Source organism: Tamandua tetradactyla, chromosome 15, assembly GCF_023851605.1.
Source record: "Tamandua tetradactyla isolate mTamTet1 chromosome 15, mTamTet1.pri, whole genome shotgun sequence".
Taxonomy (NCBI): Eukaryota; Metazoa; Chordata; class Mammalia; order Pilosa; family Myrmecophagidae; genus Tamandua; species Tamandua tetradactyla.
Window position 1 is genome coordinate 36,392,732 of NC_135341.1, and position 24,119 is coordinate 36,416,850.

The following is a 24,119-nucleotide window of genomic DNA, read 5'->3' on the forward strand; positions in this document are numbered from 1 at the left end:
TGGGTGCAACTGTCTGGGGGTCGTAACCCTGGTATGTGCTGGTCTAAGGCACAGGGCCCTTTGTGCACATGCCTAGAGCTGTGGCAGCAGGTTGGTGTTATGCTTTTGTGGATTAGTAGCAGATGTCACCTGGCTGCGCAGGTCAACACTTTCTCAGAGCTGGGAAGTGAGACTAAGTGCTTTGTGCATGTGCAGTTCTAGGACTACTGTAAAATGTGGTTCTCAGAGCTGAATGACATGATTGGGGGCCCGTACACATGCATGGGCCTGGGACTTGCCATAAACGGATGTGTTGAGCTCAGAGAGGAGGGGGTGAGGCTGTGTGACACTGTGGGCGGGGGGCGGGGGTAGCCTAGGTATGGAGGTTAGTGCCCGTAACCTTTATGCACTGGCAGCAGGTGTGCAGGAGAGGTGGGTTGGGCTGCACTTGGGGTGGGGGGTGGGGGGCAGGTACGTGCACTGGCGGCTGGTGGGGTGGGTGTGCCTGGAGCACGAGGAATGGGAGTGAGTGATGGGGTTCAGGTTTGTGGGGTGAGTCGCTGGTCATGGGGCTGCGCTGGTGAGAATAATGTGCTCAAGGAACGCGGCCTGGCTTACTTCCTAGTCCCACGTTACCGTCTGTGCACTCCTATAGGCTCCACACCCCGGAGGTAGGCTCCTGCTTTCTACCCTTCAGTTCCTCAGCCTCTGCAACCAGGGCTGCCACATGTGGTACAGAAGGCTCTCCCAGGTCAGCCACACTCCCGAATTGCCGCCTCAGTCTCCCTCCCTCTTCTTTTTCTTGTTTTATTTTTGAAAAAATACATTTCACAGGAATTTTTTAAGAGCATGATACTTTATTATAATGCTTTAGTGCTTAAGTGAATATGTTTAAATTTAAAGAAGTAACAGAAATATTGGCTATGAACTATTTTTATGAAATTTTGAGGAAACTTACAAATACACCTGTGGAATGTGAAGGCACGAAGGATGTTTCTGTTTATCAAACCAAAGTGCTTAATCTGAGGTTATAAAAGTACACTGGTCTCAGAATTTGGAATTCAAACCAAGCTTCTTAGAATGCATGCCAACTGTCATGCATTTTGAGTGAGTCTGCCTACCCAACTAAAGAACCTGGTGACCACATATTGTCTTCTTCTTGCTGTGAACACAGTATCTTCCTAGTTCTTAAAATATACTTTACCTTATTTGCTACTCTATCTGTTTACACTTTTTTTTTCTTTCCCAAGGTTTTTTAATTCATTGCCAATTTCTAGGCTTGCTGCATAGTTGAATTAAAAAAAACAAAGACAAAAAACTACCTATGTTGTATCTCTTAAATATAAATCTGTTCATCCTTTATAATTGATATTGTATATTTATCTAATGTTTTCCTCTTGTGTTCTTTTGTATCATTAGTAAAAATGGTCCATTTTTCTTTTTTTTTTCCTACATATTTTGTTAAGTGGGTTTTGTTTTTTTGCCGTTCTTATCCAGGTACTTTTAAACCCTTTTTTCTTTGATGTATTGACAACACAGAATTGCACTCCCTTTATTTGTTGATTTAGAATTCTGTCAAGAGGCCAACACATTTTCTTCTCTGTAAAGCCACTTTTTCCTGTCTGTTGGTTCTGGTTTTGGTAACAGTAGATTAGAGTTCTGTAAACTCTTTTGATATATAACCCTAACAGTACAAAAAAAAAGAAGGGGAAAGGAAGAGAGAATTTGTCCCTGTAAACATTTTTTCATGCTATATACATATATAATTTTTCATATATTATATACTTATGTGGTTGTATATGTCTATTATGTATATCATAAACATACATCCATTCATTCACCTGTGTTTATTGTGTGGCTACCATGAGCCAGGCACTGCTCTCAGCATGTGGGATAATATACTAGTGAACAGAATAGGCAACCCTACTTACTATCAGTTCATGGAACTGACGACATAATAATAAATGATAAGTAACAGATTCTGAAAATAAGTAAGGAATATAATATGTAAGTAAAGTATATAAGATGTCAGGGGATGAGTACCTTAGAAAAAGAAAAAAGTAGAGCAGATTAAGGGGGTTGGAGAAAAGTTAGGGTACATTTTGAAAGAGACATTTTAACAAAGACTGAAGGAGATGAAGGAGTTAAGCACGTGGATACCTAGGGGAAAAATGTTCAAGGCAAAGGAATGACCAGTGCTAAGACCCTAAAGTAGAAATATTCCTGGTGTGTCCAAGGAACAGCATGGAAGCCAGCGTGCCTACAGTGCTTGCCTATTAAGCAAGGTTGAAAGGGGTAGGAAGTGAGGGTGGGTGGGGATGGAGATCTTCTGGGACCTTGTAAGCTATGATCAGAAATTAGGCTTTAATTTGAGTGAAAAGGGGGCCATTACAAAATTTCAGAGACAGAAATCACATCTTACTCTCAGCTTAACAGAGTCTCTGTGGCAGCTGCATTGAGAACAGACTACAGGAGGCCCTTGAAAGAAGCATGGGGACCAGTTAAGAGGTTAGAGGTGCTGGTGATCACACCAGGGTGGTGGCAGAGGAGGTGGTGAGAAGTAGTTGGATTCCGGATATATTCTCAAGGTAGAGCCAGTAGGATTGCATGATATAGGGTATGAGAGAAAGAGAAAGATTAGAATAACTATCAGGTGAGAACAGCTGTAAAAATGGATTTGGGGCTGGGAAGGTGGTAGGTGGAAATGATTTTGTGGGGAGCTGAGTTCTCCTTTGGCCATGTTAAATTTGGGATGTCTGTTAGACCTCTTAGACTAAGTGGGCAGTTAAATACGTGAATCTGGTGTTCAGGAGAGGGGACTAGACTAAAAGTGTAGCTGGGCAAGAGAGAAACAAGGACTGAGCCCTGGAGCTTCCAACATTAAGAGGTTTGGAAGAAGAGGAAGAACCAGCAAAGTAGACTAACAGGAAAACCGAGTGTGTGGTACTTAGAGGCCAAGTGAAGGAAACAGATCCAAGCAGTCTAGTATTTTCTTTCCAACTCCCAGGAGACCATAAGGGTACTCATATCCCACTTTGGAACCATTGCTAGTACATTTTTGCCCATTATTTGTTGTTTATTAACATCAGGTTTTTAGTACTCTAGAGGCTTTTTTTTTAATGAAATATAAGTTCAGAGAATAATATAATACTGATGTATTTGCCACATAGATTTAAATGTTAACGTTTTACCATATTTACTTCAAGCTTTTTTAAAAGAAAAAATTATAGAGAACTGAAGTCCCCTACTCTTAGATAGCAACCTTCTTTCCTTGCCTCTAAAATTGGTGCATATCCTTCCATTCTGTTGTTCTTGTTTGTACATGTTGTCTCAAATTTATGTGTAATGAAGTATTGTTGTATGTATTGAAACATTGGTACTATACTAGAAATATAATTTGGAACTTGCTTTTTCCAGTTTGTTTTTGAGATTTATCCATTTTGACAAAAGTAAATCATTCAGGTGTTTAATACTGTACACTTGATCAATATATCTGTTTATTTATCCATCCCTCCCTCGATAGACATTTAGATCGTTGCCCGTTTTTCTGTTACAACAATGCTGTAGTGAACATCGCTGAATCTGTCATTTGGGGTATGTGCTGAGTTGTAGAGAGTAGACGTCTTTGGTTTTGGATTGCTCTAAGTAGAATAAGATGAGAAATACTTCATATACCATACAATTCACCCATTTAAAGTACACAGTTCAGTAGCTCTTAATATATTCACATAAATATACAGCCATCACCACAGTCAATTTTAGAACATCATCATTACCTCAAAAAGAAACCCTGTAGCTATCACCCTCCTATTCACCCATTCCCCCTTCAGCCCTAAGCAACCACTAATATACTTTCAATCCCTATAGATTTCCCTGTTTTGGACTTTTCATATGAATGGAATCATATAACGTGGTCTTTTGTGACTGGCTTCTTTCACTTAGCATAAGGTTTTCAAAGTTAAGCCATGTTGTAGCATATGTCAGTACTTCATTCCTTTTTTTTTTCCCTTCTCACTTTTATTTCACTCCTTTTTATGACTGAATAATATTCTGTGGTATAGCTATGCCACATTTTGTTTACTCATTTGTCCATTGATGGACATTTGAGTTGCTTCCATCTTTTGGCTATTATGAATCATACTCCTATAAACATCTGGTACAAGTTTTGTATGGATGTATGTTTTCAGTTCTCTTGGGAGTGGAATTGCTAGGTCGTATGGTAACAGTTTAACCATTTGAGGGACTGCCAGACTGATTTCGGAGTGATTGCACCATTTTACATTCCCACCAGCTATATATATTAGGGTTCCAATTTTTGTTTACATTCTCACTACCACTTGTTATTATTTGACTTTTTGATTCTATCCATCTTAGTAGGTGTGAAGTGGTATCTCATGGTTTCAATTTGCATTTCCCTGAAACAAATAATCTTGAGCATCTTCCTTGGAGATATGCCTATTCTGGTCCTCTGCCCATTTATTTATTTATTTATTTATTTTTTAATTTTATTTTTTTAAATACCAAAAAACACCAAGCAAATGCAAACATTCCTATTTTGATCATTCCGTTCTACATATATAATCAGTAATTCACAATATCATCACATAGTTGCATATTCATTATCATGATAATTTCTTGGAACATTTGCATCTATTCAGAAAAAGAAATAAAACAAAAACAGAAAAAAAATTTATACATACCATACCCCTTACCCCTCCCTTTCATTGATCACTAGCATTTCAAACTAAATTTATTTTAACATTTGTTCCCCCTATTATTTATTTATTTATTTATTATTTTTGGATTTATTTATTTATTTTTTTAATACAAAAAAACACCAAATAAATGCAAACATTCCTATTTTGATCATTCTGTTCTATATATACAATCAGTAATTCACAGCATCATCACATAGTTGCATATTCATCATCATGATCACCTCCTAGAACATTTGTATCAATTCAGAAAAAGAAATAAAAGACAACAGAAAAAGAAATAAAACGAAAACAGAAAAAAAAAATTATACATACCATACCCCCCAACCCTCCCCCTTCACCTATCACCAGCATCTCAAATTAAATTTATTTTAACATCTGTTCCCCTCATCATTCATCTCTATTCCATATGTTCTACTAGTCTGCCGACAAGGCAGATAAAAGGGGCATCAGACACAAGGTTTTCACAATCATACAGTCACATTGTGAAAGCTGTATCATCATATAATCATCTTCAAGAAACATGGCTACTGGAACACAGCTCTACATTTTCAGGCAGTTCCCTCCAGCCTCTCCACTACATCTTGACTAATAAGGTGATATCTGTTTAAGGCATAAGAATAACCTCCAGGATAACCTCTCGACTCTGGAATCTCTCAGCCACTGACACTTATTTTGTCTCATTTCACTCTTCCCTTGAGAAGGTTTTCTCAATCCCTTGATGCTGAGTCTGAGCTCATTCTAAGGTTTTTCTCAATCCCTTGATGCTGAGTCTCAGCTCATTCTAGGATTTCTGTCCCACATTGCCAGGAAGGTCCACACCCCTGAGAGTCATGTCCCACGTAGACAGGAGGAGAGTGGTGAGTTTGCCTGTTGTGTTGGCTGGAGAGAGAGGCCATATCTGAGCAACAAAACAGGTTCTCTTGGGGGTGACTCTTAGGTCTAATTTTAAGTAGGCTTGACCTATCCTTTGTGGGGTTAAGTTTCATATGAACAAACCCTAAGACTGGGGGTTCAGCCTATAGCTTTGGTTGTCTACACTGCTTGTGAGAATATCAAGAATTCAACTTAGGAAAGTTGAATTTTTCCCCTGTTCTTACCATTCCCCGAAAGGGACTTTGCAAATACTTTTTTTTTCACTGTTCAAATCACTCTGGGATTTATCAGGGCATCACTCTGGACAAACCAACAAAATCTCATGTCCTACTCAAGGTTCCATGTACTTATGGTGTTCAATTAAGCTGTCTACATAAGTTATATTAGGACATGTACTAGTCAAAATATAAATTTTGTACCAAATAAACATTTTTTGCTTTAGTCTCACATATAAGTTGAAATTTTAAAATATTAATCACCATCTATTTTTAGCCCCCTGCAGTAATGACATTCCTTTGTTCTTCCTCATGCTTTGCCCATTTTTTAATTGATTTATTTGTCTTTTTATTATTGAACTTTAAACATTCCTTATATACTCTAGGTACAAGTACCATATCAGATCAATAATTTGTAAATATTTTGCCATGAACTTTTTATTTTTTACTAATTTTATGCAAGTGAAATGATTTCTTGTTTTAATTTGTATTTCTTTTCTGAGGTGGAGTATGTTTTCACATGTTTATCGGCCATTGGAGTCTCCTCTTTTGTGAATTGCCTTTGTCCATTTTGGCCAAAATCCAAAACTTAGTATTCACCAAACTATCTGTTTTTGGCAAACCAAAGCCAACATGCTACCAAAAAGTGCTATCTTTCCCCACCCCCTTCCCTGTGACCTGATTCAGACCCTAGAGTTACCAACAGATAATCGAAACATGCTGGTCTTTCTTGTCTACTCTAATGCATAAATATTAGATAATGTTCTGGATTCATTCCCAGTTTTTCAAGATTGTGTTCACTAGAGAGGAGCTGTACTACTAAACACTGAAAAGTGCCAGATATTTAAAAATAGAAGAATTTTCCATCCAAATTTCTACATACACATAGAAAATTTCAATCCAAATTTTCTACACACACATAGAAAAGTGCACAATCCTTTTGGAAAACACAAGATTTTCTCACCAAATATCCTACTAAGCCATCACAGAAATGGTGAAAAGTTATCATGAAAAGACAGAGCAAGGACTCTGGAAACAGAGTTTGAAACACTGATTGTGATTTCCTAAGGATCCTTCTCAAAGCCCTAGGATGCTTCCCCTTTTCAGTTACTGCCTTTTAATATCCCATAGAGGAGAAATGCCATACTTCTGACAAGGGAAGAAAGGGACAAAGAAGAGAAAGAAATGTAAATTCCCTTCACCTCTGAACCTGGGCTAATGTCACCTCAGACTTGCATGTCAAAGAAATAGGCTTATAGGAATTAAATGTTGGCCAAGTCATAGCAAAGGGCCATCAGGATGACTAGGGAAACTGGGTGTATCTTTGTTCCTGGAGCTGCTTTTAATAATGCCAGCATTCTGCCAGTCTTAGAAACAGTAGTGGCAAGTCACAAGCTCCTCCACACTTGCAGGGTCTGGGTCTGCCAAGACATACCTGAGTAGTGAAATTAAACTGGCTATTTTGTAACACTTAAACGCCAACTCTAATCCTTTCTGTGATATCCAGGAAATCATCTCTTCCAGCTTGGATGGATTCCACCTTTCCAGAGAGAATCTTATGGAAGTCAGGTAACTTGGGAATATATTGCTTGGGAATAAGTCTATACAGAACCTGGCCATGATTTCTGTAAGAACACAGCTCTCAGATGACAGATTCCAGAAGGAAACATCATAAAACAGAGGTCTCCATTTAGAATTTCCCCTGCCCAGAGCTTATAGCCTTTTTCATTACACATATGTCCCCTTGTATCTAGACAGTTTGGTTCCCTGTTCGAAGAAGCACAATAAGACCTGGAAACTAGGGGAGACACTTAATTATTATACACCTTCCTTCCAGCTGTTTTACATTCACTGGTATATCAGAAGTTTGAGATAGTACTATGAATAGGGGAAGGAATTACAGAACAGTACTCTCCCTGTTCCCTAGATTCTATACATAATAACAGTTTACACTGTACACGTTTAGGTAGGTTCGCTAGCTATACTGAAAGGGATTGGTAATATGTTAATATCGATTGTCTCTTTGCTGGGAAATGATTATGTTCCGGGATTTCTTCAGTGTGTTCTGACAGTGCTCCTCATTGCTCAGGTCCTTAAGCACGACAGGGAAGGAATGTGCTTCCTGCCATGCTGGTTTGCATTGTACTTGGTTATTTGGTCTCGTTACACAGGAAGATTCCTAGGATGGCAGTTGTATGCCCAGCATGTCAGTATTGGTGACTGAGTTGCATAGCATGATCAGAAATACTGATGACCACTATCCTTTTGGTAGCATAGGTGACCAAACAGATCAGAGAGTTGATAAAGTTGAGGATCCTGAAGGCACTAGTGTTGTAGGCACTGACAGCAATGGCCATTTATAACTGTAGATGTATCCAGGGTCACCGGGAGATCTAGTTCAGGCAGGGCCTACAGAGAGATCACAGTTATAGGGAACTTCTGGGGCTTCCTAGCTAGGGATAATTCCAGGGGTGGGGGTGGGTGGGAGATAATTTTAAGCATCTCTTTCCTTCAGATGCTTCCCAAGTCCTAAGAGGGGAGAGGAGATTATCCAGTTTGTGAGCAGAGTGCCAGCCATATTGTTGGCACCCAGCAGAGATTGCTGCTGTTTGGACTACTGTCCAGGGCTAAGCAGGCGTGAAGGTAGGCTTGTTTGGGACACTAATTCTTGTCAAAGAGTTTGAAAATACTGCCTTTGTAAAGCATCTCTCCTGCAGAAACTCAGGGAAACTAGAACAACTTAACTCTTGATTGACCTTTTGCTGTTTGTACAGCTTAGCAGTGGTTCTAGCCTTTCTCTTTTTTTTCTGGTCTCTTAGTAAGGTTTTAGACTGTTAGATTCCTGTTTCTGCTGTTCATTTAGTATTTACGTGCCTTATGAGTTTCACAGGAAGGGAGGATTCTGTCTTCTCCCTAGCAGTTGTGTGAATCAGTTGTGCCTACTTAATTAAGCCCTCACTCCCTGAAAAACAGCAAAATGAGAAATTGCAATTGGACTTAAGGGGTCAAAGAACATTTTTAGGAGCAAGGGAGAATTTCTCTGAGCTACATTAATTACAAAGTAAAGTGATTTTTACAGAAAAAAATGGAAATCCTAATGGATTTGAATGAATGGGCTTGTGAAATCTTTATAATACAAAGATTATTCCATCTAATTTTTTCCCTCTTCCTTAAATAAGTAAGCTTTTATGATATTTGCAGGGGTTGATAACTAGTTTTTGTCCCCCTGCCCTTAAAAATGCTTTAACAGTGACAGTCGAATTAGAATTTTGTATTAGTTTAAATCTAAAAAACCATCCTGTTACTATTGTCATAGCCAAATATTTTGTCATTTGTTATGCACTTGAGCAATATGAATTTTGGATAGTAGATGCATAGGAAATACCCAGTGTATTGTAAGCTAAATAGTGAACCTTGGCTTATTGTTACATAGGGAGTAAAATGCCATTTATAATGTTTCCCCCAAGAAAATTTGTCCCTAGTCTTTTGGTGTGATTTATATAATAAAACATACATTGCTCTTTTTGTTAGTTTAACCCAGGCAATAAAACCAGAGTCCCTCATGATTTCACTTACCTGGAGCTTTTAAAAAATTCTCCAGGCTTTCTCAATTGTGGTAGTGCCTTAGTTTAAATCTGGAAAAGACTGTGGAAGGCTTCTAACATCTTGAATGGCATAAACTACATGAAATCAGGTCAGTGTGCTTGCAGAATGTATTCTGCAAAATCATTCTGGAAAATAGATTTATTGACTCCAGTTTATAAGAAATGAATGAGTTTATAAGAAATAAATAATGATAAGTCATGTCTGCCTCTTGTTGAATCACAGTAAAATCAGTTCTGAGCTATAAGTATTTGGACAGGTTCATTCCTGCTTATCACACAGAATGATATTCTGAATGAATTTTCAGTTTTTCTGATTCTTTTTGGTATCTTGAAAATTAGCCCTGTGAATCAGACATAACTCAGATTCTCTGCTTCAGGGATACTTTATAAAGATTATAGAGCTACATTTTTCATTTTGGGGTAGAGGGAACAGGCCCTTTATCATCAGTAAAGGGCTTGTCCTTCACTTGTTAGAAGTTTTGTTGTCATCTGAAAACACACATTGGCTTTCTTATATGCAAAGTGTTTGGAAATCTAGGGGGTGTTAAAAAATCTTTTATTCTGAAATAATTTCAAACTTGCAGGGCAATTACAAATACTGAGAATTTCAATATATGCCCTACAGATCTGGGGATTAAAAAAAAATTTTTAAAACATAACAACATACAAAAATGAACATTCTTACCATATAATCATTCCATTCTTGGTATATAATCAATAACTTACAATATCATCACATAGTTGTATATTCATCACCGTGATCATTTCTTAGAACATTTGCATCAATTCAGAAAAAGAAGTAAAAAAAAAAAATCATACATACCATACCCCTTACCCCTGCCTCTAATTGATTGCTAGATTTTCCATCTACCCAATTTATTTTAGCCTTTGTTTCCCCTATTTTTTTTCTATGCCCCTTATCACTCCCTTTCATTTATCACTAGCATTTCATTCTACTAAATTTATGTTAACATTTGTTCCCCCTATTATTTTATTTATTTTTACTCCATATTTTTTACTCATATGTCCATACCATAGATAAAAGGAGCATCAGACACAAGGTTTTCACAATTACACAGTCACATTGTGTTCTAGTTTGCTGGCTGCTGGAATGCAATATACCAGAAACGGAATGGCTTTTAAAAAGGGTGTTCTAGTTTGCTAGCTGCTGGAATGCAATATACCAGAAACGGAAGGCTTTTAACAAGGGGAATTTAATGAGTTGCTAGTTTACAGTTCTAAGGCCGAGAAAATGTCCCCATTACAACAAGTCCATAGTAATGTCCAATCAAAGGCATCCGGGGAAAGATACCTTGGTTCAAGAAGGCCGATGAAGTTCAGGGTTTCTCTCTCATCTGGAAAGGCACATGGCGAACGCAGTCAGGGCTCCTCTCTCGGTTGGACAGGCACATGGCGAATACGGTATCATCTGCTAGCTTTGTCTCCTGGCTTCCTGTTTCATGAAGCTCCCCGGGAGGCGTTTTCCTTCTTCATCTCCAAAGGTCGCTGGCTGGTGGACTCTCTGCTTCGTGGTGCTGCAACATTCTCTGCTCTCTCTGAGTCTCTCATTCTCCAAAATGTTTCCTCTTTTATAGGACTTCAGAAACTAATCAAGACCCACTCAGATGGGTGGAGACATGTCATCCCCTAATCCAGTTTAACAACCGTTCTTAACTAAATCTCATCAACCAGGGAGATGATCCCATCACAGTCCCAAATACACAGCATTGAATAGAGACTATTCTACCTTTAAGAAATGGGATCCATATTAAAACATGGCTTTTCTTAGGGGGCATACTTCCCTTCAAACCAGCACATTCCACCCTCTGGCCCCTAAAAAAGACATGTTTTTCCCAAATACAAAATACATTATTTTCATAACAATATCAGAAACCTTAAACCTTTCAGTAGCAATACAATGAAGTACAAAATTGGAGACAGTATAAAATCTCATCAAGTCAGTTACAGGCATGGTCTGTCCTAAGGCAAAATTTTCTCCATTTGCTTTGGACCTTTGAAAACTCATCCACAAGTTATTTGCTGCCAACATACAAAGAAGGAACATTCACAGGATACACAGACACATTTCCATAGGGAGGAAGGAACACAGGGGTCACTGGACCCATACAGTTTCGAAAACCCGCAGGGCAAAGTCCATTAGATTTCAAAGTCTGAGACTCATTTATCCTCAGGGCTTTAGAAAGTGGCAGTCCCACCCTTTCCAAATGCCTACGCCTGCCTCTCTCTGAATGCAACCTTGGGGGATATTGGGGAGACCACCTTTCTATCGGCTCCACCCTCTCCAAGCATGGGGGCCACACCCGGGCTCTCTGCCATCTCCGGGGCACACGCTCAACCCCTCCATGTGGTGGCAGCCAGGCTCTCCCCAAACCCCAAGGAACGTGCTTCACTCTCTCCAAGACCTGAGGCGGCATGACTCTCCCACTGCAACGAGGTGGGAGGCCCATTCTCTGCCTTTGGGGCAAACTCACCCTCTCCACGGGCTTGGGTGGGTCTGCTTTCCTGGCCCGAGGCTTCTTGACTTCAGACCTCAGCCTCCACGGTTTTGCCTCTGAAGTTATTTTTCCTCCAATGTGTCCCTTCTCTGAACCCCTCAGTCCAGACTGGCAGCAGCTCTGTTTATACAGGTCCCACAGCACTCTCGTTGGCTTTCTATGCAGTAGCCTTGGATCATGCCCATCAGACATAAGGAGTTTCCACAAATCTTTCCTGGATAACTCCATGTCCGATCCTGACTTTCTCTGAAATGGCTGGCTGGTTTCACATTTGGTTAAATCCACACTATACTCTGTAGTCTCCCTTTCTGTAGGCCCAGAATTTTCCAGGACCTCAATTTCTGGTTTCTTTTTACTCAAGAGTTCAGTTTTCAGCTTATCTCTTTCCTGTCGCATTTCACTATAAGCTGCAAGGAGAAACCAGACTGCACTTTTGACATTTAATTTGGAGATCTCTTCTGCTAAATATCCAAGTTCATGGCTTTTAAAATCTACCTTCCAGCCAAAACTACCAGTCAATTTTGCCAGATTATCTGCCATTTTAAAACAAGGATCGCCTTCCTTCCAGTCTACAATAACACGGACCTCATTTCTGTCTAGGGCCTCATCAGAGGTATCTTTAGAGTCCACATTTCTCCCAACAGTCTCTCCAAAGCATTCTAGGCCTTCTCTATCAAGCTTCTCACAACTCCTCCAGAATCTTCCCCTTATCCAATTAAAAAGCCGTTCCAACATGTTTGGTATTTGCAAACTGCAGCAGAAGCACCCCACTCTCCGGTACCAAAATCTGTTCTAGTTTGCTAGCTGCTGGAATGCAATATACCAGAAACGGAAGGCTTTTAACAAGGGGAATTTAATGAGTTGCTAGTTTACAGTTCTAAGGCCGAGAAAATGTCCCCATTACAACAAGTCCATAGTAATGTCCAATCAAAGGCATCCGGGGAAAGATACCTTGGTTCAAGAAGGCCGATGAAGTTCAGGGTTTCTCTCTCATCTGGAAAGGCACATGGCGAACGCAGTCAGGGCTCCTCTCTCGGTTGGACAGGCACATGGCGAATACGGTATCATCTGCTAGCTTTGTCTCCTGGCTTCCTGTTTCATGAAGCTCCCCGGGAGGCGTTTTCCTTCTTCATCTCCAAAGGTCGCTGGCTGGTGGACTCTCTGCTTCGTGGTGCTGCAACATTCTCTGCTCTCTCTGAGTCTCTCATTCTCCAAAATGTTTCCTCTTTTATAGGACTTCAGAAACTAATCAAGACCCACTCAGATGGGTGGAGACATGTCATCCCCTAATCCAGTTTAACAACCGTTCTTAACTAAATCTCATCAACCAGGGAGATGATCCCATCACAGTCCCAAATACACAGCATTGAATAGAGACTATTCTACCTTTAAGAAATGGGATCCATATTAAAACATGGCTTTTCTTAGGGGGCATACTTCCCTTCAAACCAGCACAAAGGGGAATTTAATAAGTTGCTAGTTTACAGTTCTAAGGCTGAGAAAATGTCCCAATTAAAACAAGTCTATAAAAATGTCCAATTTAAGGCATCCAGGGAAAGATACCTTGGTTCAAGAAGGCTGATGAAGTTCAGGGTTTCTTTCTCAAGTGGAAGGGCACATGGCAAACACAGTCAGAGTTTCTCTCTCATCTGGAAAGGTACATGGTGAACACAGTCAGGGTTGCTGTCTCATCTGGAAGGGCACATGGCAAACATGGCATCATCTACTAGCTTCTTCTCTTGGCTTCTTGTTTCATGAAGCTCCCCAGGAGGCATTTTCCTTCTTCATCTCCAAAGGTCTCTGGCTGGTGGACTCTGCTTCGTGGTGCTATAGCATTCTCTGCTCTCTCTGAATCTCTTTCATTCTCCAAAATGTTTCCTCTGTTATAGGACTCCAGAAACTAATCAAGACCCACCCAAATGGGTGGAGACATGCCTCTCCCTAATCCAGTTTAACAGCCACTCTTGATTAAATCACACCTCCAGGGAGATGATCTAATTCCAGTTTCAAACATACAATACTGAATAGGAATTAGAAGAAATGGCTGCCTTTACAGAAGGGGATTAGGATTAAAACATGGCTTTTCTAGGGTATATACCATCATTTCAAACCAGCACACATTGTGAAAGCTATATCATTATACAATCATCTTCAAGGCTACTGGAACACAGCTGTACATTTTCAGGCACTTCCCTCCAACCTCTCTGCTGTACCTTAACTAAAAAGGTGATATCTATTTAATATAGAAGAATAATCTCCAGGATAACCTTTCGACTCTGCTTGAAATCTCTCAGCCATAGACACTTTATTTTGTCTCATTTTTTTCTTCCCCCTTTTGGTCGAGAAGGTTTTCTCAATCCCTTGATGCTGAGTCCCAGCTCGTTCCAGGATTTCTGTCCCATGTTGTCAGGAGGGTTTACACCCCTGGGAGTCATGTCCCACGTAGAGAGGGGGAGGGCAGTGAGTTTGCTTGTCGTGTTGACTGAGAGAGAGAGGCCAGATCTGAGCAACAAAAGAGGTTCTCTGGGGTGACTGTTAGGCCTAATTTTAAGTAGGCTTCGCCTATCCTTTGTGGGGATGAGTTTCATATGAACAAACCCCAAGATTGAGGGCTTGGCCTATTGCTTTGGTTGTCCCCACTGCTTGAAGAATATCAGGAATTCTTCACATGGGGAAGTTGAATTTTCCCCCCCTCTCTCGCCATTTCCCCAAGGAGACTTTGCAAATACTTTTTTATTCACTGTTCAAATCTGGGATATATTGAAGCATCATTCTGGACTAACCTACAAACTCTCATGCCTTACGCAAGGTTCCATGTACTTATGGTGTTCAATTAAGCTGTCCGCATAAGTTATATTAGGAAATGCACTAGTCAGAGTATAAATTTTGTACCAAATAAACATTTTTTGCTTTAGTCTCATGCATAAGTTAAAGTTTTAAAATATTAATTACCATCTATTTTCAGCACCCTGCATTATTGACATTTCTTTGTTCTTCCTCATGCAAAAGCATTTTTAAATTTGTACATTTAGTCGCTATTTTATACACTCTAGGCATTCCTAGACTATACCATCTCAGTCTTTATCGTATATCTTTCCTTCCCAGCCCTCCCCCCTATCATTTTCACATTCAGCTTCATTCAGTGTATTGTATTACAGTTAGGTAGTATTGTGTTATCCATTTCTGAATATTTACAATTAGTCCTGTTGCCCATTCTGTATCCCTTTAGCTCCAGTTACCCAATATCTACCTTATTTCTATCTCCTGATAGTCTGTGTTCTTAGCTGAAATTCTCCAAGTTCATTCACTAATGTTAGTACGTATCAGTGAGACCATAGAGTATTTGTCCTTTTGTTTCTGGCTAATCTCACTCAGCATAATGTCCTTAAGGTCCATCCATATTGTTATATACTTCATAACTTTATTCTGTTTTAAAGTTGCATAATATTCCATCATATGTATATACCACAGCTTGTTTAGCCACTCATCTGTTGATGGACATTTGGGCTGTTTCCATCTCTTGGCAATTATAAATAATGCTGTTATAAACATTGGCGTGCAAATGTCCATTTGTGTCTTTGCCCTCATGTTCTCTGAGTAGATACCTAATAATTGTATTGCTGGGTCATATGGCAATTCCATATTTAGCTTCCTGAGGAACCACCAAACTGCTTTCCACAATGGTTGTACTATTTGACATTCCCACCAACAGTGGATAAGTGTGCCTCTTTCTCCACATCCTCTCCAACACCTGCCATTTTCTATTTTATTGATAATGGCCATTCTGGTGGGTGTGAGATGATATCTCATTGTGGTTTTGATTTGCATTTTCCTAATAGCCAGGGAGGTTGAGCATCTTTTCATGTCCTTTTGGCTATTTGTGTTTCCTCTTCTGAGAAGTGTCTGTTCATGTCTTTTGCCCATTTTGTAATTGGGTTGTTTATCTGGTTGTTGTTGAGTCAAGCAATCTCTTTATATATTCTGGATACTAGATCTTTATCTGCTATATTGTTTCCTAATTTTGTCTCCCATTGTGTAGGCTGTTTTTTTTTACTTTCTTGACAAAGTTCTTTGATGCACAGAAGTGTTTAATTTTCAGGAGTTCCCATTTCTTTCTTTCTTTCCTCAATGCTTGTGCTTTGGGTTTAAGATCTAAGAAGCCGCTTCCTATTATAAGATATATAAGATATTTCCCTGCATTTTCTTCTAAAAGTTTTATGGTCTTGGATCTGATGTTTAGGTTTCTGATCTATTTTGAGTTAATTTTTATATAGGGTGTGAGATATGGATCCTCTTTCATTCTTTTGCATATGGATATCCAGTTCTCTAGGCCATTTGTTGAAGAGACTGTTCTGTCCCAGGTCAGGTGGCTTGACCGCCTTATCAAAGACCAGTTGTCCATAGATGACAGGGTCTATATCTGAACAATCTATTTGATTCCATTGGTCAATATATCTATCTTTATACCAGTACCATGTGTTTTGACCACTGTAGCTTCGTAATATGCCTTAAAGTCAGGAGGTGTAAGACCTCCGACTTCATTTTTCTTTCTCAGGATATTTTTAGCTATTCAGGGCACCCTGCCCTTCCAGGTAAATTTGGTTATTGGTTTTTCTATTTCTGCAAGGTAAATTTTGGGGATTTTAATTGGTATTGCATTGAATCTATAAATCAATTTAGGTAGAATTGACATCTTAACTATATTTAGTCTTCCAATCCATGAACACAGTATGCCCTTCCATTTATTTAGGTCTTCTATATTTCTTTTAGTAATTTCTTGTAGTTTTCTTTGTATTTTTTGTATCCTTAGTTAAATTTATTCCTAAATATTTTATTCTTTTGGCTGCAGTTGTAAATGGAATTTTTTTTCTTGATTTCCCCCCCAGATTGTTCATTACTAGTGTATAGAAATGCTACAGATTTTTGAGTGTTGATCATGTAACCTGCCAGTTTGCTATACTCATTTATTAGCTCTAGTAGTTTTGCTGTGGAGTTTTTGGGTTTTTTGACATATAGTATTATATCATCTGCAAACAGTGAGGGTTTTACTTTCTTTCCGGTTTTGATGCCTTGTATTTCTTTTTTTTGTCTAATTGCTCTGGTTAGAACTTCCAACCTAATGTTGAATAACAATGGTGATAGCGGACATTCTTGTCTTGTTCCTGATCTTAGGGGGAATGTTTTCGGTTTTTCCCCATTGAAGATGATGTTAGCTGTGATTTTTCATGTATTCCCTTTATCATGTTGAGTAAGTTCCCTTCTATTCTTATCCTTTGATGTATTTTCAACAAGAAAGGATGTTGAAATTTGTCACATGCCTTCATGTGGTTATGTGGTTTTTCTGCTTTGATTTGTTGATATGGTGTATTACATTAATTGATTTTCTATGTTGAACCATCCTTGCATACCTGGGATGAATCCTACTTGGTCATGGTGTATAATTCTTTTAATGTGCTGCTGGATTCAATTTGCTAGAATTTTGTTGAGGATTTTTGCATTTATATTCATTAGAGAGATTGGTCTGTAGTTTTCTTTTCTTGTAGTGTCTTTGATTTTGGTATGAGGGTGATGTTGGCTTCATAGAATGAATTATGTAGCTTTCCAGTTTGAGCAGGATTGGTAGTAATTCTTTCTTGAATGTTTGGTAGAATTCATGTGTGAAGCCATCTGGTCCTGGACTTTTTTTGGGGGGGAGCTTCTTAAGGACTAATTCAATTTGTTTACTTGTGATCTATTTACTTACATCTATTTCTTACTGAGTCAATGTTGGTTGACTCATGCCTTTCTAGGAATATGCCATTTCATCTACATTGTCTAGTTTATTAGCATAAGATTGTTCATAGTATCCTCTCATTACCTCCTTTATTTCTGTGGGGTCAGTGCTTATGTCTCCTCTTGCATTTCTGATTTTATTTATTTGCATCCTCTCTCTTCTTTTTGCCAAACTCGCTAAGGGTCCATCAATCTTATTGATGTTCTCATAGAAATCAACTTCTGGTTTTGTTGATTTTCTTGATTGCTTTAATGTTCTCAATTTCCTTTATTTCTGCTCTAATCTTCAATATTTCTTTCCTTTTGCTTGCTTTGTGAAAACAAAGTTATGAAAATTGTGGTATATTTTATGTTTCCTTTTTAATGTTAATTTTAATTTTTAAAAACATTTCTTATTGTGAATGTATAAACAAAAAGGTGATAAATTTCAAAGTACAAAATTTTAAAAAGAAGTTATAGGACAAATTTCAAAATATGGTACAGGTTACAGTTCCACAATTTCAGGTATTTCCTTCTAGCTGCTCTAAGACATTGGAGACTTAAAAAAATCAATATAACAATTCAGTGGTTATATACAATTTGTTAAATCCTTTCTTCTCTCTTGTAACTCCCCTCCTTTGATCCTTCTCACAGTCTTTAGGTGTATCTGGGCAATCACTGTTCTAACTTCTTCATGTTGAAAAGGGTATTGATATCGTGAGGTAGGGGGATGCAACTGATTGATGCTCTTGGAGAGACTGATAACTCTGGGTTTCAGAGCTTATTTGGCCTAGACCATATGAAGGTTTTAGGTTTCTGAAAAATAAACTTGGTGAGTGAAACTTTATAGGGTCTCAGAGCCCGTTTATTTTTTAGGGTTTTCAGGAATACTGTTGGTTGGGGCTTAGTATACCATTTACAGGTTTTTTTTTTTTTTTTCCTTTGAGATTTAAAGAAAAAATGTATTGAAGATCTGAAAAACGATTCCTAAAAGATTGACTTTTCCAGAAAATTGTAGCTACACAACACATTGCATCTATCATTTAAAAATGTGCATTAGACACAAATACAAAAAACCATGAGACAAGCCACCATTCTTCAACAATCTGGGCAAAGATAAAATGCCCAAGGAACAATATGGATGACGTGCAAAGGATGGGCTCTTTATTTAAGCACCTTAAAAATAATAAAAAGGAAAAAAAGCACGAATGGATGAGCATTTAGTTATACACACTGAATTGAACCTTTGGCATTAATGAGAGTATTTTGTCATATAGCATTAACATATATTACAAAAATGTATAGTGTCAAAGGAATAGAACCACCAACATTCAAAAGCAGCTTTGTCAGTTAGGCCATAAAGCACTCTATAGCATGTCTCTCTGCTGTCCATCACTGAATATTTTGAATGTTTTGAATTTTGAAATAAAAAATAGAGAAAAGGAAAGAACAAAGGAGCAGAGCCCCTTTAATTTTCTGTTTAAAATGAAACAGAAAACAGAGTGCATGGGTGGGTCAGTGGTAGAATGCTCGCCTTCCATGCGGGAGACCCAGGTTTGATTCCCAGACCATGCACCAAAAAAAAAAAAAAAGAAACAGAAAAGCAACATACATCAATTCTGTTATATGCTAACATTTTCAAAGTACATCATTTGTGCAAGAGAAGGACTAGGGACTTCCGGAGAAGGTGGCGGCTTAGTAAGACGCGCGGGTCTTAGTTCCTCCTCCAGAACAGCTACTAGGGAAGTAGAAACGGTACAGAACAGCTCCCGGAGCCACGACAGAGACCAGGAAGACAGCGTATCCCATTCTGGAACGGCTGACTGGCTGGGAGAATCCGCTGCGGTGAGATCATCGAGGGGCGCGAGCTTCCCCGGGCCGGGGCGGCAGGTGACTGGAGTCCCTCCCTCCCTCCTTCCCGGGCTGGCTGGGAGAATTGGACAGGTGATCCTCTCAAGCTGCGGCAGCTGGTGCCCCCACCCCCCGCGCAGCCCCCCGGACCAGCTGGGAGAATTGGATCGGAGATCCCCCAAGCCGCGGAGACCGGCGACCGGGGTCCTTTCCAAACACATGGCTTCCCGGTCCGACTGGGAACGGTGGATAGGCACTCCCCCAAGCCGCGGCGGCCGGTGCCCCCCCACCACACTTGGTGCCCCGGGCCAGCTGGAAAATTTGGACAGGCGCTGCCCCAAGCCACAGAGGCTGGCGACCCTCCCCAGGCGCGGATTCCCGGGCCGGCTGGGAGATTCGGATTGGCACTCCCCCAAGCCACTTCGGCTGGCGACCCTCCCCTACAGCGAGAGTTTTCCAAAGTTAAAGGAGCCACAGCATCTTCTACTGGTGGGACCCGCAGACAGACGAGCGCCACGAGTGCCACCTACTGGGCAGGATAAGAAAAACAGCCCAGAGATTTCACAGAAAAATCTTTCAACCTGCTGGGTCCCACACCCAGGAAAATCTGATTAAATGCCCAGACACCAGCAGAAGATAACGGATCACGCTCGGAAAATTGAAGATATGGCCCAGTCAAAGGAACAAACCAATAGTTCAAATGAGATACAGGAGCTGAGACAACTAATGCTGAATATACGAACAGAAATGGAAAACCTCTTCAAAAACCAAATCAGTAAATTGAGGGAGGACATGAAGAAGACATGGGCTGAACAAAAAGAAGAAATAGAAAAACTGAAAAAACAAATCACAGAACTTATGGGAGTGAAGGACAAAGTAGAAAAGATGGAAAAAATAATGGATACTTACAATGGTAGATTTAAAGGGACAGAAGCTAGAATTAGTGAATTGGAGGATGGAACATCTGAATTCCAAAAAGAAACAGAAACTATAGGGAAAAGAATGGAAAAATTTGAACAGGGGATCAGGGAACTGAATGACAATATGAAGCGCACAAATATACGTGTTGTGGGTGTCCCAGAAGGAGAAGAGAAGGGAAAAGGAGGAGAAAAACTAATGGAAGAAATTATCACTGAAAATTTCCCAACTCTTATGAAAGACCTAAAATTACAGATCCAAGAAGTGCAGCGCACCCCAAAGAGAATAGACCCAAATAGGCGTTCTCCAAGACACTTACTAGTTAGAATGTCAGAGGTCAAAGAGAAAGAGAGGATCTTGAAAGCAGCAAGAGAAAAACAATCTGTCACATCCAAGGGAAACCCAATAAGACTATGTGTAGATTTCTCAGCAGAAATCATGGAAGCTAGAAGACAGTGGGATGATATATTTAAATTACTAAAAGAGAAAAACTGCCAACCAAGACTTCTATATCCAGCAAAATTGTCCTTCAAAAATGAGGGAGAAATTAAAACATTTTCAGACAAAAAGTCACTGAGAGAATTTGTGACCAAGAGACCAGCTCTGCAAGAAATACTAAAGGGAGCACTAGAGTCAGATACGAAAAGACAGAAGAGAGAGGTATGGAGAAGAGTGTAGAAAGAAGGAAAATCAGATATGATGTATATAATACAAAAGGCAAAATGGTAGAGGAAAATATTATCCAAACAGTAATAACACTAAATGTTAATGGACTGAATTCCCCAATCAAAAGACATAGACTGGCAGAATGGATTAAAAAACAGGATCCTTCTATATGCTGTCTACAGGAAACACATCTTAGACCCAAAGATAAACATAGGTTGAAAGTGAAAGGTTGGGAAAAGATATTTCATGCAAATAACAACCAGAAAAGAGCAGGAGTAGCTATACTAATATCCAACAAATTAGACTTCAAATGTAAAACAGTTAAAAGAGACAAAGAAGGACACTATCTACTAATAAAAGGAACAATTCAACAAGAAGACATAACAATCATAAGTATTTATGCACCGAACCAGAATGCCCCAAAATACGTGAGGAATACACTGCAAACACTGAAAAGGGAAATAGACACATATACCACAATAGTTGGAGACTTCAATTCACCACTCTCATCAATGGACAGAACATCTAGACAGAGGATCAATAAAGAAATAGAGAATTTGAATATTACAGTAAATGAGCGAGACTTAACAGACATTTATAGGACATTACATCCCACAACAGCAGGATACACTTTTTTCTCAAGTGCTCATGGATCATTCTCAAAGATAGACCATATGCTGGGTCACAAAGCAAGTCTTAACAAATTTAAAACGATTGAAATCATATACAACACTTTCTCGGATCATAAAGGAATGAAGTTGGAAATCAATAATAGGCGGAGTGCCAGAAAATTCACAAATACGTGGAGGCTCAACAACACACTCTTAAACAATGAGTGGGTCAAGGAAGAAATTGCAAGAGAAATTAGTAAATATCTCGAGGCGAATGAAAACGAAAACACAACATATCAAAACCTATCAGACGCAGCAAAGGCAGTGCTAAGAGGGAAATTTATTGCCCTAAATGCCTATATCAGAAAAGAAGAAAAGGCAAGAGTGCAGGAATTAACTGTCCACTTGGAAGAACTGGAGAAAGAACAGCAAATTAACCCCAAAGCAAGCAAAAGGAAAGAAATAACAAAGATTAGAGCAGAAATAAATGAAATTGAAAACATGAAAATAATAGAGAAAATCAATAAGACCAGAAGTTGGTTCTATGAGAAAATCAATAAGATTGATGGGCCCTTAGCAAGATTGACAAAAAGAAGAAGAGAGAGGACGCAAATAAATAAGATCAGAAATGGGAGAGGAGACATAACCACTGACCTCACAGAAATAAAGGAGGTAATAACAGGATACTATGAACAACTTTATGCTAATAAATACAACAATTTAGATGAAAATGGACGGGTTCCTTGAAAGACATGAACAACCAACTTTGACTCAAGAAGAAATAGATGACCTCAACAAACCAATCACAAGTAAAGAAATTGAATCAGTCATTCAAAAGCTTCCTAAAAAGAAAAGTCCAGGACCAGACGGCTTCACATGTGAATTCTACCAAATATTCCAGAAAGAATTAGTACCAACTCTCCTCAAACTCTTCAAAAAAACTGAAGTGGAGGGAAAACTACCTAATTCATTCCATGAAGCCAACATCACCCTCATACCAAAACCAGGCAAAGATATTACAAAAAAAGAAAACTACAGACCAATCTCTCTAATGAACATAGATGCAAAAATCCTCAATAAAATTCTAGGAAATCGTATCCAACAGCACATTAAAAGAATTATAGATCATGACCAAGTAGGATTCATCCCAGGTATGCAAGGATGGTTCAACATAAGAAAATTAATTAATGTAATACACCATATCAACAAATCAAAGCAGAAAAATCACATGATCATCTCAATTGATGCAGAGAAGGCATTTGACAAGATTCAACATCCTTTCCTGTTGAAAACACTTCAAAAGATAGGAATACAAGGGAACTTCCTTAAAATGATAGAGGGAATATATGAAAAACCCACAGCTAATATCATCCTCAATGGGGAAAAATTGAAAACTTTCCCCCTAAGATCAGGAACAAGAGAAGGATGTTGATTATCACCACTATTATTCAACATCGTGTTGGAGGTTCTAGCCAGAGCAATTAGACAAGAAAAAGAAATACAAGGCATCAAAATTGGAAAGGAAGAAGTAAAACTATCACTGTTTGCAGACGATATGATATTATACATCGAAAACCCGGAAAAATCCACAACAAAACTACTAGAGCTAATAAATGAGTACAGCAAAGTAGCGGGTTACAAGATCAACATTCAAAAATCTGTACAGTTTCTATACACTATCAAGGAACAAGCTGAGGGGGAAATCAAGAAACGAATCCCATTTACAATTGCAACTAAAAGAATAAAATACCTAGGAATAAATTTAACTAAAGAGACAAAAAACCTATACAAAGAAAACTACAAAAAACTGTTAAAAGAAATCACAGAAGACCTAAATAGATGGAAGGGCATACCATCTATGTTCATGGATTGGAAGACTAAATATAGTTAAGATGTCAATCCTACCTAAATTGATTTACAGATTCAATGCAATACCAGTCAAAATCCCAACAACTTATTTTCAGAAATAGAAAAACGAATAAGCAAATTTATCTGGAAGGGCAGGGTGCCCCGAATTGCTAAAAGTATCTTGAGGAAAAAAAACGAAGCTGGAGGTCTCGTGCTGCCTGACTTTAAGGCATATTATGAAGCCACAGTGGTCAAAACAGCATGGTATTGGCATAAAGATAGATATATCGACCAATGGAATCGAATAGAGTGCTCAGATATAGACCCTCTCATCTATGGACATTTGATCTTTGATAAGGCAGTCAAGCCAACTCACCTGGGACAGAACAGTCTCTTCAATAAATGGTGCCTAGAGAACTGGATATCCATATGCAAAAGAATGAAAGAGGACCCGTACCTCACACCCTATACAAAAGTTAACTCAAAATGGATCAAAGATGTAAACAATAGGTCTAAGACCATAAAACAGTTAGAGGAAAATGTAGGGAGATATCTTATGAAACTTACA

The 24,119-nt window shown here is 38.9% G+C and overlaps 1 protein-coding gene across 17 annotated transcripts in view; it reads left to right on the plus strand.

The window, feature by feature from the left end:
• IP6K1 (inositol hexakisphosphate kinase 1) overlaps window positions 1–24,119 on the plus strand; it is a 122,440-nt gene that overhangs the window by 62,495 nt on the left and 35,826 nt on the right. For 8 of the 17 annotated variants that reach the window (XM_077129277.1, XM_077129283.1, XM_077129286.1 and 5 more), the window contains one exon: window positions 7,293–7,354. The exons of 4 other annotated variants lie outside the window; for them this stretch is intronic. The gene's annotated coding sequence lies outside the window, so the exon portion shown is untranslated. Of the gene's footprint in view, window positions 1–3,502; window positions 3,574–7,292; window positions 7,355–8,300; window positions 8,429–24,119 lie in introns of all 17 variants that reach the window. 5 more of the 17 variants (XM_077129278.1, XM_077129284.1, XM_077129291.1 and 2 more) reach the window with 3 other exon arrangements.